Source organism: Halichoerus grypus, chromosome 7, assembly GCF_964656455.1.
Source record: "Halichoerus grypus chromosome 7, mHalGry1.hap1.1, whole genome shotgun sequence".
Classification (NCBI taxonomy): Eukaryota; Metazoa; Chordata; class Mammalia; order Carnivora; family Phocidae; genus Halichoerus; species Halichoerus grypus.
This window is the reverse complement of record NC_135718.1, coordinates 117,260,428-117,275,594: the sequence shown is the minus strand read 5'-3', so window position 1 is coordinate 117,275,594 and position 15,167 is coordinate 117,260,428. Positions and strand designations below refer to the sequence as shown.

Genomic DNA, 15,167 nt, shown 5'->3' with positions numbered 1-15,167 from the left:
ACTTTGGTCTAGGTACACTGTAAAACAACTAAATATAGCCAGAGATCAGGGTGGGTGGGAATGGAAAAGAGAAGCTAAATACTGGGCACTAGCAGCTGATACATCATCACATCCCCCATAATTGTGTTATTATGCACACAATACTTCAGCTGGATACGGTTACCACTTTATAATGATAAAAAGATTAATTAGTGACATGATCCATATCTTTCATTTCTTTGATGGTTGTAAATAAGTCTGAGTCATTCTACTATTATTTTTACCATAGGCACAATAGTCTTACCCTTTTTTGATGAGGAAAATAAATATCAAGAGGATGTCTTTAATCTTCCACAGGGTTTTAACTTTGTGCCTTTCTAGATGAGACCACACCAGGGTCTGGCCCTCCCTTTCCTGAGTATCCTTTTCTTATGGCTGAACAGGTCCTTTCTAACACCCAAGTCTACCCGCCCCTCATCACTTACACAATACTCCCCACCCTGCCCTAATGTGAACTCATAAACCCCACATTCCCAAAGATAGCCCAGCTCTGCCAAAGCACAAAAGCCATGTTCAGAGCCAAATAAATAAAATATAGAAATACTTTGACTAACTCTACACAACCAACTTGATAATGTATATATATATATATATATATACACATACACACACACACACACACGTTTGTTTTAAACTGCATTAAGATATGCATTATTGGCAGTCTCTATGGATTCAATAACCCGGATCATTATCAAATTCTCCTCTTTTTGGCTGTGTGGACAATCCAGAGCTCAAGCTTAAGGTCACTTGTTGAGCAAACAGCTCTGTACGTGGTCACTCTGAGCAGACTGGGGAGGAAAACTGCTTAAGCTGGGGAAGAAACTAGGGCAGCCATTAGAGAGAATCATCAGATTCCATGAACAGGACCCTTGAAATCTAACTTAAATACATGGGGACAACGTTCTTATTTGCTATATTGATTCCGTTGTCATTCCATCCAAATCAATTCACAACAGTTTTTTGTCTGGTATAGTCTGGCATTGGGGAATAAAGAATTGATTAAGATCTGCCCTCAAGAATCAAGAGAAACTGGGGTATGGAAGGATGACCACTTGGATTTCCTCTGGGAAGGACAAGGAGCATTTGTACCTGACATTTTTTTGTTGAAACTCAATAAGCACCATCTTTGTCCTTCTAAGCTCCTCTCTGTCCCATAAGGGCTGAAAACCTGACAACTATATTCCCAGGCTCCTTTGGCAGTAGGGTTCTTCGTCCTACTTGCCACTGAGAGACGCTCTTGCAATCATTAGAAGGTGAATGGGAAAAAGCCACTTTTCTCTATCAGTAGCTACAAGCAGGTGTGTGGACATTGGCAGAAAGCAGACATGGGGCTACATGTCATCCTCCTAGGCCTCACCCCCATTGGTGCTGCAGGCAGCTGAGATCATCAGTGGCAACCTGACGTCCTGCTGATGCTTTCACTTCAGATCTCCTGAAAGTTAGCAACAACATCCTTGACCTTCATTCCTGGCTCGCAGTGATTCTGGTTTTGTATTCCTCCACCTCCTTACACTGAATTCCTCCCTGATGAAATACTTTGAGTACAGTCAGAATGTGATAGGTATGTTTCAGTAATAAACACCCCCAAACCCTGGATAGTATAACAAAACACAGGTCATTTCTTGTTCAGGTTGTAAGCGGAGTGGTTTCTATCTTGTAGCTATATCATCTGGAACACACACCCTCCAAGAGCCAGTGGAAGTGGACGAGAAGGAAACAGAAAACATACAAGCACTCTTAACTCCCTGGACAAAGGTGGCATAGTGCTTTTGTTTATACTCCGTTACAAAGAATTGGTCCTATGGCCTCAATTAAATTGCAAGGGAGAGGACATTATGATCTTCCCAAGGGCCCAGGGAAGAGAAATCATTTGGTGTACACATTCCATTGCATTTGCCACAAGAGGCTTCTATTTTTCTGACTAAACTCGCCTGTAATAGTTTGTACCAGATACGGTGTCCCGTAACAAAACCCTAAAATGTGTGGCATTGACTCTGTGGTCAAGTTGTTAGAAGCAGATATGTTAGTCTGCATGGCTGGAGATCCATATCATGCAGTGGAAAAATACTTGGCAAAACTGCTGCTTTTAGTAACTTGAAAGTCAGACCACATGACTCTTGAGCTTGTAGGTGAAAAATAGCATGTGTTGGTTGTTATTGGCTGCTTTGGACAACATAATAGAAGAATAAGAGGATATCAGGAAATAATGAACTGTTTTTTTGTGGTTTCTTTTTTTTAGCAAAGGTAAAAAGAAAAAGTAACTGCTTCTAGAGCTCCCTTCTGGTATCAATTTCTAGATTAGTCAAGGTAAGTAATGTTTGCTGGTAAAACAAACAATCCCCAAAAGCTCAGGAGCTAAACATACGAACATTTATTTCTCACTCACAGAAAACCTAATGTGGATATTCCTGGTTGGGCAGCTGATCTGGGCTGCTCTTCTCCAAGCAGTGATTCAGGAATCCACATTCTTTCCACGTAATGGCTCTACGTCTTCTATATGGATGACATCAAGGCATTATCTAACCAGAAGAAGGGCAGACAGAGAGAGAATAGAGAAGCTACCTGCAGTCTTAACTGAGCCCCAAAGTGACACACATTTCTTAACTTCAGCTCATATTCCGCTGAGAGGAACCAGTCCCATGGTCCCGTATCACTTCAAGAGAGACTGGGAAATGTCGTCTCCTGCTGAGCATTTGCATTCCAGAAACACCTCCACAGGGCAGAAGGGGAGGATGCATCTTCATTGGCCAGCTAGCCACCTCTGTGAGCGCACTGTGAAGTTCCTTTTTTTTTTTTGCTGTTGTATCCTTTCTTTCCCCCACCTTCATAATACAGCTCTGTGCTCTCTCCAACTCCTCTTCCCTTTCCCTTTTGACAAGTACTTTCTCTCTTTTATCTTTTGTTTGCTCTTCCTTTCCCCCCTTACTTTACTGTTAAAGATAATGAATCTGTAGCATTCTACTCTCTGAGAAATTTCTAAGCATGAGGCAAGAGAAAGAGATGGGACTGTCATCTGGTCTGAATTGAGAAAGGAAGTCATTGCTGGGCCTTTTCTCCCGACTCAAGTCCCAACTTATTCCCACTGTGGGAAGTGACAGGGCGGCAGAAAGGGGCGGTCAGAAAGATCTAACAGAGCAAACAAAATTATCTGCGAGGTTGGTGATGCTTTTCCTACTTCTTTGTTCCATGTTCCTTGGGGTTTTTTTTTTCAGGGTCCGTGCTAGCTTTGGGACAAAAGTTTCAGGTGCTCATTTTTTTCTCTTTATTCAGTTATTAATAGAGACTACTCTTCATTGCTGGGTGAAAACGACGAACGTGATCCACACGGTTTTCAACTGTTCGATAACATGATTAGAGAGGGGTTTCTTTCACTCACAGATGTAACTTTTATCCATTTTTGGTTTGAAGAAAAAAATAAGCGTTTTTGAAAATGTGAAATTTAAATATTTATGATGTACAAATGCCAGATTCCTCCATGAGAGGTGACCAGCCCTGGTCACTCGTGCTCCCTCACAGCCTACCTGACTCTACACTTGACTTTGGGGGGTACTTAGGACAGAAAACTAAGGCCGAAGTTCCTATCCCAATAGTTCCTGTGCTTTGGAATTATCTCCAATGTAATGAGTGGGGATTGGCCTGCTGAGAAATTTGAGTTTTCTAACTTTAATTGGAATCCATGTTGAGCAAGACCTGACTCTCTCAATTCTGTGTCATTATTTGGCAGAGTCCCTGTAAAGCCATGGCCTCACAGCATCTTTCTATTTCTGTGTGTGCTCTCTTTTCTGGTGAGGAAGCTGACATGAAGCTAAAGCCCTGGAGCCCTGACAAGCTCCTCGAGGCACTTTTGAGTATAAGAGCGCTATATTTGGGGGAGCAAAAATAATAACAATACCAACATGCTTTACATCCTTGCCAGATATTGTGCAAGCACTCTGACATTTAATCTTCTCAAAAATGTTACAGAGCAGGTAAGATTATTATCATCCCTATTTTATAGATGAAGAAACTGAGGGTTGGAGAAATGAAGTCACTCTTGAGGAGGTAAAGCTATTGATTGTTACTTCAGGAACTTCAACTTGATTCTGTTTGACTGTAAAGCCGACAGCTGAACCACTCTATTACCAGTCTATTTCCACATAAAGAACCCAAAGAGTTGGCATAATGACATTGGGAGGAGAGCAGGTCTATCCTCAGAAAATAAGGGGAAAAAATGCAAATTTCCACAGAAATGAATCATAACAATAATAACTACCAACATTTCTTGAACACTTGCTGGATGCCAAGCACTGTTGTAAATCCTTTACATGGATTAACTAACTCATGGAATCTTCACAACAATCCTAAGAGAGGAGTATTACTTATTCCTATCATCCTAATTTTATTTTATTACTATTATTCTTTTTTTCTTTTTGGCTGAAACTTAAGTACAGAGGAATTAAGTTTCAGGATCACACAACCAGCAATTAGCAAGATGTAGAGGACTTGAATTAAGAGCGTCACAAACCTATTTGTCCACCATGGAGATAAGAATGGGCAAACTGGAAAGATAGCTTTGGGAAGTTTTTCAGCATAGCTCACCTTCTGTGACTCGTTCACACAGTCTGAATCATCCCTTAGGCAACGTGGATCCGAAGCTCTGGTGCAACCTCTTTCCTCCATCCGAACGTAGGAAGTTTTGGATGATGGCTGTGTGTCCTCAGAGCATCCCTCATCCCTCCCTCACCAGACCAGGAGGGTTCCAGTGCCAAGGAGCTCTTCTGTCCTATTGAAAGCAAAGAATGGTTGCCTCTGAAATAAGTACAAAGAGCAAGCAAATTTAGTCAGTTTATGCAAAACACAAAATGGCATCTGCCATCTGGAAAAATACACCAAAGCCGTGAGCCGTCAAGCTCCTTTCAAGACTTTGGCATGTAAAATCAACAATTTTTTTTTTTTTTTTACGTCTGAAAGGTCCATGTGAATTTCCAGTTTCATTTAATATAATTCTCTCTTCCCCATTCCTGCCACTGGCCGGCCGCTCTCCCAGCACACACACTCCCCCCAGTTAACATATACATACATACGTACATATTTTCCCCCTTCTCAGAGGTACAGAGATGATTGGGAGTGTGGCCTTGACAACAGAGGGCTTTCAAAGAGAAGATTTTAAAAAAATCATTCATAATTACCTTCATCTTTTACATGTAAAGTGATTTAAACAAATACACTTGCTTTGGTATTGCATACATCTATATATCTGGAAGCTAGTTCTTCATTCCAGAAGCCCCAAAACTGTGGGCTGATGCTGCTGCTGTCTTTACGATCACAAACTCAGGCTATTGCTTCCACCTGCACTCCCTCCAAGGCCTTCCAGCCGGCTGAGAACAAGGAGGGCTACGCTCAGGCTTTGCCTTGGTTTCAGGCAGGGCGAGCAACGCATCCAGGCAGGAATGCATCCATCACGCAGGCGTGGATAGAAGATGCTGGCGGCGCTTACGTAAGAGTTATGGCTAAATGGGCAGGAGCTGAGACCTGGAAAATCACCGGTGAGGTGCAAGGGGGAAGCTGATCACACCACATGGACGGAGAAGGGACGGAATCATGGCTGAAGATGAAGTTAAATATGGGCTTGGATTCAAGGAGGCTGGAGCATGGTCAGCAACAGCGAGTAAGACAAGATCACGGACCAGCGCCTATGTACCAGTAACTAGATGCAGGAGGTGATTGCCATGGGCCAGCTACGTCACGCACATGAGATCATGGTCACAATAGCTCTCGGAGGGAAGTACTTTACATATGAGAAAACTGGGATCCCGAGAGGTTAGGTCACTGCTGGTGGCAGCGTCTACATTTAAAGCTGGGTGGTCCGGTTTCAGAGTCCATCCTACAACCACCATGTTTTACCTAAAGCCTAGCCTATATGTACAGCCTGAACAGAAAAGATACATATCATGGGACTATGAATTTTCTCCTGGTAGTCAAATAACAGGCAACTTTTACTTAACGTATTGCTTTGTATTTCCCTATTCTTTACTTTAAGATCAAAATATTTCAAAGATTCCTGGGAAAAGAAGCTAAAACGTGCTTCATGTGAAGGAAAGAATCTAAAATTTGGTTAATGAAGAAAACTTGTGTTTTCAGGAACAGAGGAGCTTATGAGGCCGGAAGCTGGCATGAGGGTCTTAGTGGCAGCCAGGACTGGTCCCAGTGCTGTTCAGATCAGATTTCATTGCTGTCTGTGACTGGGACACACCTCTTATCAGCAACCATTCAGCTCTTCCCAGGCCAATGCCGTTCCAAGGCTGAGGATGATTCCCAAGGTTGGACCTTTGAGAGTAGGAGAGGGCTGGTGGGGTGGGGTGGGGTGGCAGGGATGATGAGCTGGGAGCAGTTTGCCTCGCTAGGGCTGAGCTGATCAGAGCATCAGATCCTGCACTTCTTTCCTTAGCACCATCTGATCATGTATGTTTGATCCCTGGCTGCCTCATTCAGTCATCCCCACCTCCACTCAGAAGGGCCTGGTGACAGGTTAGTTTTCAGTTGCAACAAAATTAGGGAGACACGGTGAAGTTTCCTAAAAGTTGGTGTGTTATGCATAACCTGCTTTAATGGAAAGAGGCATAGCTGGGGGTCTGCCAGACCTCAATTAAAACCCTAGCTCGGCTATTTATCAGCTGTGTGACCATGGACAATGTATTTAACCACTTCAGTCCTCAGTTTCCTCATCTGTAAAATGCAAGATGCTAGTTAGAAGGACTAGATTGGCTCAGTACATAATAAAAATAATTATTATTATTTATTATTATACTATACTATTAATAATAATATTACTATCTATTCCTAGTAGTATATACTATTAATAATGTTAATTATTATTATTAATTATATTATTATACTATACTATTGTATTATTACTATTGTCAGCGACAGTGATAACATCAGATTCCATCACGGTAGAAGACCTATTCCTACCACTTCTGGGAAGTTGCCAAGTTGCTACAGAAATGATGTGACAACGGACTCCAATATATTATTGAAATGACATTCTCCAGCTCCAGGGGCTGAGGAGCTTGTTGCTGCCACAGAACCCCCTTTAGGCCAGTCTTTTGAGTGTCACTTACACCAGTTTGGAAGTAATCTGCTTGCTCGCCCTTCCAGCAAAGGATGTCATGATCAGCTAATGGAAAGTGACAAGAAGGGATATAATGAATGAGAGGGAGCTAAAGTTTGGGATAAAAAAAAAAAAGAGCCTTGTTCTTTTGGGGAATGCACAATGCTAAGCATACCATGTTAAATCGTGCGTGTCAAATAATGGACTAATTAAGAATCTTCATCCAGTTTTTTTCACATCTCATTTCTGTTGTCCTTTCGTAGACGTATTTTCAAATTAGCTCTTAGCTCTTTAAATAAGTACCAAGGGGAACGAAAAAGAAAAAAAAAAAAAAACAGAACAAAACTTGCCCATCAGAGAAGCAAAAGATCAATGTAAAAGGAAATGCACCAGGAATGGAGATGAGAGCTTTGCAGGATATGTTGGGAAGTTTTATAATCATAGCAGCAACTTCTTGAATAATGGAATTTAATAACATATAATAAACTATGATCTAGGAGAACTCTGATTCAATCCCACTAATTGTTTGAACCAGTGAAATGAAGGCAAAGTTTATCATGCCAACATGCTGCGAGTACCACTGAACACCGCAGGGGACAGACAACTGTTCCCAGCTGCCTACCTCCTCACACCCAGAGGGCACATGGTCGCTGCCCTCCAAACACCAGGCTAAATCCCCAACTTTCAATGGCAATCCTAGTTCTAGGACTTTAAAGTCACAGAAATGTAATTTTTGCAATCAACAAACTATTGTATTAAGCTGAGAACAGAGGGGTAACTAGATACAAAGCCTCCAATTAGGTTATAAAAAATAATAACCAATATGCTTTCACACTAATGCCAAAAAGTACAAAAACCTATAATAAATCTAATTGAGCACATGATCACAAGCACTGTTTTTCTACCTACATAGTTCTGCTATATTAAGGTATACACCAAATAGAGAAACACATTTTTTTTCATTGTTATTGAAAAGGGTGCACTTTTTTTTTGATTTGGATCATTTTACCAATGTCAAAAAATGGGAAGGTATAAGGAAGAAAAATGATTTTCTCTGTCATTACTCATTGATTATGTTTAAGCATTTAAAATGAAGGAAGGAATTGCAGCAATTATCTGGATAATTCAGATCTCCCCTAAAAGATTAGAGGTCTCTAATAAAAACATATTGTTTTTGCCCGAATTATTCAGATAATAGCCTTAGTTTTCATTTTATGAGTGTGGACCAGGCTATTGATGAAAGATCTTTTGAAATAATTTAAAAGAGTTGGGTTTTTTTTAGGTTTTTCTGACAATTCAGAATATGGTTTCTTTGTACCTAAACTTCAGTGTACCTCAAAAATACAATCTAAAATTCTATAGAACATTTTGCAAAGCAGCTATTTAAATTACTAAATTTAAAAAACAACAACAACAAATGTGAAACATAGGTATTCCCTTCCCTTTCCCAAAGAGGTCCATGAAATCTTGGTGACTCTTGGGGGCAAAAGGGGGAGTGAAATACCTCTGTAAACTGATAGTCTAAAAACAGGAAAATTAGTCTTGTGCCACGGCTGTGAGCAGCTAATAAAGAAAACATCGTTAGAAGAGATTAAGGTTCAAATCAAGGTCAGAAAAGAGACTGGTTGAGGAAAACTGCCATGTCCCATTGCGTAGCAGTTTAAGTGAGACAGTTTCCCCTGAATCAGTCTTAGGTTGAAAAATTACACTGTTGGGGTTAATAAAGAGGCTGGGCATTTGTTTGGACTGAGACTTCAATTAAAATGTTATTTGGGGCAGCCAGAGCTAATGTCTTGCTTAGAGGTAAACTGAACTGCCTTTTAAGAGGTTGGAAAAAAAAAAAAAAAAAAGAAGCAGCAGAAGAAGAAAAAAAGACCACCTAATCTGTCAAAGACCCTGAATAACTGGCAGGAAGAATTGTGTTTGCTGGACCTGTGCCCAACTCAGCAGTGAGCATTCTTAAGGGTTTTGTGACATCATCCGGGGCAGCTGAGGTTTTCGGAGTTTGTGATTGTTGTGCTGGCTGAGGAATCTACTGTTCAGCTGAGCCTTCTCTGAGACAAAGACAAAAATCTGGGTGGTGTAATACGCCAAGGTTTGGGCTTGGTTTTTTGTTTTTGTTTTTTGTTTTTAATGCCACAAAAGAGGTGGGACCAAGAATTCCGGGTCTTAGTCTCATGATTCTAGCCCAGAAACAAAAATTGATGAATACAGTTAATTGAATTTCTCAGTCCATACCAATTTGCCCACAGTGAAACAAAACCACCAAAGTTTGCTTTCATTTCACTTCTTTAGGGTAAATGAAAATCCACCCTGAATAAGCTCCTTCTCCTCTACATTCACTCCTATATTCCACAGAGATTCATTAAACATGTTTACTCTGGCCAGCATCAGGCATACCTTGGTCAACAAAGCAGACACGTTTCCCAGCCTTTATGAGGCTTATAGCTTGAGGGAAGGGAGAGCAGTCAATACGGAGAAAGATAAGTAAATATATAATTACAAACTGGCCATATTAAAGGAAACAGTGTGAAGCTGGAAATATAGTCCGTTTCTTTCCAATCTCTCTCTCTATTTTTTTTTTTTAACCCAAACCCCTGAGCAGCAACTATGGGAAGACCTCTGATTAGTGCATGGGGTGGTTGGGGGAGCTGGTTAATGGCAGATATAAATTGTGTGGTTTTCTGTTGGGGAGTCTGGGATCTGGTTGTGGAGATAAACAGTGTGATACACAGAGAGAAAGGGGTGGGACAGACAAAACAGCGGGGATTAGAGCCAAAATGAACTTAGAGGATGGACTTTGATTGGTTTTTTTTCTGTCCAAAGAGTGGTGCGAACAAAGCAATGGACTCCATAAAAGTGCAGAACCAGAGAGGGCCCCTGGGGCAGGGAAAGACACAGTTCATGGGAGAAGTGGGGCCAGGTGACCGCACAATAGAAAAGGTGTGCTAGGGTCCACAGAAGATAATGGGAACCATTCCGATTGTGCATTTCCTTCCTGCTGTGCAAAAAAATTTTTTTAACCGAGACTAGAGAACGGACCCAATTTGTCTGACTCTCAATTCACACGGAGCCCCAAGGTCCAGTTCTCTCCAAACTGAAGAAGAAAATTGTGAGAGCATAAATTCCCCTCTTCCCCCATCCCACCCAGATTAAAACAAAATAAAGCTAATAGAATATGTTTGGTCTTCAGAATATTCTTTTAGACAAGGTTGGTTGAAAGAAAAGTGGCAGACCGTGCCTTAAGCCTGAGCCCCACAGCGGCATCGTGCAAAATGGGACGATAACGCTTTGAAAGGAAAATGCCAAAAATGAGATCATTTCAATGGGAACAAGGGAACCAGCAAGCTGAGAAGTAACACAACATCATGAGTGCCACGTCTGTCCAAGTTGTGGCAAAATCTGCCAAGCCCAGATTGACTTCATTAGTCACTTAGACGCACAGAGATCACAGAAAAAAAAAATTGTCCTCCTCCTCACTGAGAAATAGTTGATCATTGGCATAAATAGCAACTGATTAGAATATCAATTCTTCAAAGCCTAAATATTTCATTCACCAACCAGTTGCTATTTTGCCCGTGGCAATTAAGAAAGAAAATGTGCAATGCGGCCACACAAAAGGTGTGATTATAGTTCAGCCTTACCAGGGTGTTAGGTTTGATGTGGATTCCTACCTAATGCGGGGGGAACATGCAGACTACATTGTCCCAGATACATACGGTCAGGGAAATTGGGGAGAAGGAAGCATAGCTATATTAGCCTTATTCAACCCTTCACTCCTCTGGGTCTACTTGAACCAACATGATTTTCATTCAGCAAACATTTGTCAGGTACTTTTTAGACGCCAGGCATTGTGTTGGGCTTTGGCAATTCTGCACTGAACAAGACAACCACAAACTTGCCTTCTTATTCTTCCCAACTTACCTTCAGCCCTCTCTGTCCCCTTACCCAGCTTAACCATTTTCCAGAGCCTTTATCACGGCCTGACATTATATCCCATCTACAGTCGCTTCTCGCTCACTGCCTCCCTTACGCGCCCCCGGGGCAGAGACTCTGCCTTCCTGTGCGGCATTCCCAACATCTAGGCCACATCAAGGGCTCAGAGAACATTCGTTGGATTAATAAAGCTTACGTTCCAATCATTTATTTCAATTATGGTGAGCAGAATAAAAGAAAACTCCAGGCGATAAGAGCCTGTATCATTCGAGTGTCTAACCTAGGAAATGAGGGAGGCCCTCCTGAGCAAATGACTTTGAAGCGGGCCCCTAAAGCGGGGAGTTGGTCTGGAGGAGGGGCTGCGGAGACCTTATGCGCACGCGCACGGGGGGCAGCATGTATAAGGGCGCGGGTGCACTGAAGAGCAGGAGTAAGGCCAGGGAGGCGGAGACGTGGGGAGGATGGGCAGTTCCAGGAGATGAGGCAGGAGCCCAGGACAGGAGCCAGATTATGCAAAGTCTTGTCAGGCGCATTCAGGATTTTGGACTTTATCCTAAGAGCAATGGGAAGAGTTTTAGGCAGTGACATGATCACAATTCCCAATTCATGAATCTCTTTAATAAGCACAAAAGCAAGCATTTAAATCTGAGCACTCTGAAACTGACTGGGCATTCAGAAACGACTGGAACATTTCAGCATGCGGAGAAGAGGGAAGCATGAAGACCTAGTCGTGTTTATTGGGTGTATACCAGAGGCGCCACATAACAGGCCACAGTGAACAGATGGGAGTCTTGGTTTTGGGTTTTTTGTTTGTTGCTGTTTTTAAGAGACTGTAATCTAGCTACAGAAAGGCAATGAGCACCTGCGGAAAACTTGAAGGAAACTGAGAGATCACACACGGACAAGTCTGCCTGGCTCTTGCCTGTGTTGAGGCCACCACGGCCACATCAGGCCCTTCCTGGTCTGGCAGGACAAACGTTGGCTCCTCTTCCTCCGCCAGGCCTCCCCTGGCGCTCTGAACCCCATGTCCGGCTCACCAAGCACAGAAGCAGTGTGTCTCCTCCGTGAGGTGCATGAGCTGCCTGTCATCCCATCCCTCACTCCACCGTCACGGTGTCTCCTGACACACTGGTGGTGTCTCACCTGGTCGGTGCCCAATAAGTATTTGTTGGATTCCTATTAGAGTGCGCTGCGATGTCACTTTCTTATACCTCTGCAGCAAACATTGATGGAGCGCCTGCTTTGTGCACAGTGTTGAGGCCTTTTCATGCATTCTCATTTAATCTCCGCAACAATCTCATAAGGCAAGTATTGTTATGCCCAGTTGGCAGACAGGAAACCGAGGCTCAGAGAGGTACAGTGACTTGCTTAAGGTTTCTCTCACGATGCAACAGGGACACGTGCTTCTGTTCCTCTCTTAAGCCCATGGTCTGATTAATTAACTAGGCTTATGCTCACCTTCTCCCTGAAGACTTCCTTGATACTCCCAGCTTCCCTGAAGCTAAGTCTCAGGACTCCTAAAGTATTTTGTGTCAACACGTATTCAAAACTATCCGACCTAATGTCTTCCTAACCACCCTGTGACTGCCTCAGATGGGTCTTATTTATCATTATCATCCATGCTGAGCACGGTGTCTGGCACATGATATGGCGGTAAATTAATATTTGTTCAAGAATAAATGGATGGATGAATAAACCCAAAGGCGATCTAACATAAATTCTAAATTCGCCCTTTAAGAAGCTCATTAAGAAGATACATTATACACAAATCCTAACAGATGAATTGAAGAATGAGCATTCATGTTAACAAAAATTCAACATCACCTATCCTCTTCCCTGCTTTCACCCACTACAATGTTCCTTTACATACTGGTTTCTCTGGTAAATTGAAAGTCTGGTTTATTTTCAAAATCAGAGATACCAATATTGTACCATGACATAAAGAGAGAAAAGGGAATCATGAAGACATTTATATGACTACACATGAGTCATGGGTCTACGCACAAGCTGAGAGGACATGTAGTTGAGGAGCAAGCAAAAAAGGGAATTATTCACTGCCACCTGATTTTCCCTCAGAAGTATCGAAAAAGCTGTATTTCATTTAAAAAGGAAGGAAGATGAGAGATATGGCTTTTTAAACTTGGAATATACCCCGTAGAAATACTTCACATACAAAAGCTGAAATATTCCAAACCAACCACAACTCAGAAGTTGGAATCTCCCCGACGAGATTACTATACTAGAAACAACATGTTTATTGGCTCATAAAAGACATGTCACCTAACAATTCATAATAGGGGGTCTGAGGGAAATAACTCACCCATTGTGAAGTCAATGTTCAAATCAATATCCTCTGGGGAGAAAAATATTGCTCATTGATGGACATTGATTTTTCTTTTTCTTAAGAAATTCTCGAGGGGTAAACAACATTTTTTTTCATAGTGAATGTAACTAAACATGCCAATGTCAAAGTCTACATCTCCCTATCCTCATTAATATGATACTCAAAAATTATTAGTATAATTATAAATGCCTTTCCACTTGTTGAAAAATAGACTCCAGTTTCATTCTTTAAAATCTCATTTTAATATCCAAGCAACATGACCACACAGACAATTTGATGTATGTCCTCTGCTTTACTTAATAGCACTCTTATAGGCGAGGTAATACTTTTCCATATTTTAAAACAATCAAAAGTTAACATAAAACCCAAGAAAACTGGGTCCTAGATTTGTTTACCTACAAATTTAATGACTAGTTTTGAAAAAAAATTCTGTTTTTCTTCTTATCTTTCCCATTCCCACTGTACCCCCAAATGATCATAGCAACATTGAATCTAGTCATTTACCAACCGCCTTCATGCGAGCAAGAAGTTTTAATGGGCAAACAGAAAAAGAAGGCTGGGTCTAATTGGTTTTATATTTAACATGTTGCTTCAAGCTGGTGAATCTCATAGACTTATTTATAAGGCTGTAGTTTGATTACATTTTTTAATTCATAGATTGCCTTCTTAGACCAAATATGTGACCAAAAGAAAGCTTGCCTTCTACCCTTTTGAAACTCAAAAGTTGCATAAGAAAGGACAGATGGATGGTTTGGGGAAAAAAGAAATGTCATTCAAATAATGTTTGTTGAAAAGGGTGTCACAGATCATTGGCAGAATTTCCACTCATTGGCAACTCCCCCAAACAGCCAAGGATTAATTGAGCACCCAGACTACTGAGCTCTATTAGGAGAGGAGAATGATGTGTTGGTGATCACAGAGGCTGAGCTGTGGAACCAACAGAAGTGTAAATGGATGAGCCATCTTGGACATGCAGGAATAACACCACTGATACCTTAATAGCCAAACATTCAATTTTTGTTATTTTTCTCCTGCGGTGGAGATGGATTCATATCAAACCACATTCTTATACCCCATTTCCCCCGTGTCTAAAAGGACATATTTCTCAAATGGTTTGAATAGACAAAATTAGGGGAAAAGTTCATGGACTGGCAGCCAGTCATGACCTACAGCTTGACCTTAGGAAAAATCCAAACCACACTTAATATGCTGATTTTTCTCATCTAATAGTGTAACTACAAGCATATCATAACACACTAGATGCTATACAGAACAAAGCAAAGCAAAAACAAAAAAATGAAATTAAAAACCATTTAAGACCTAACCCCTCTTCCTAAAAAAATTTGCTTCTGTTGGAAGTAAAAAGAACTTGATCTACCAGAAAGACCAAAATCAATATTTATTAGGCTTTTAATCTTCTACTTATTTAAAACTCGAAAATTATTTTCGTGCTTTGGTAGGGCTATGTGGTTGCTTATCACAAATGGAAGAGATGTTGACATTGAGAAAGTAAGAATAGGAATATCTACAGACACTGGGAATAAACTTCAAAAATGAGCAAACTACTATGATGAGCAAAGCAGGAAAGAAAAGCTATGGTCCTCTAGGAAAACTGAGGTAGTAAGGAGCAGAACACATCTGGGATTTGATTCAAACTGACCTGAAACCAGAATAGATCTCCAAACTGTTTTATACACAACACAGACACACACGCTGAGATTTCTAAAAGTGAAATCTGCAGAAATTATCCAAAAGAGT

The 15,167-nt window shown here is 41.2% G+C and overlaps 1 long non-coding RNA gene across 3 annotated transcripts in view; it reads right to left on the bottom strand.

The window, feature by feature from the left end:
- LOC118555472 (uncharacterized) overlaps nt 1-15,167 on the bottom strand; it is a 182,836-nt gene that overhangs the window by 156,232 nt on the left and 11,437 nt on the right. For all 3 annotated transcript variants that reach the window (XR_013449869.1, XR_013449870.1, XR_013449868.1), the window contains exon 3: nt 4,618-4,801. This is a non-coding gene — a long non-coding RNA (uncharacterized LOC118555472). The remainder of the gene's footprint in view (nt 1-4,617; nt 4,802-15,167) is intronic.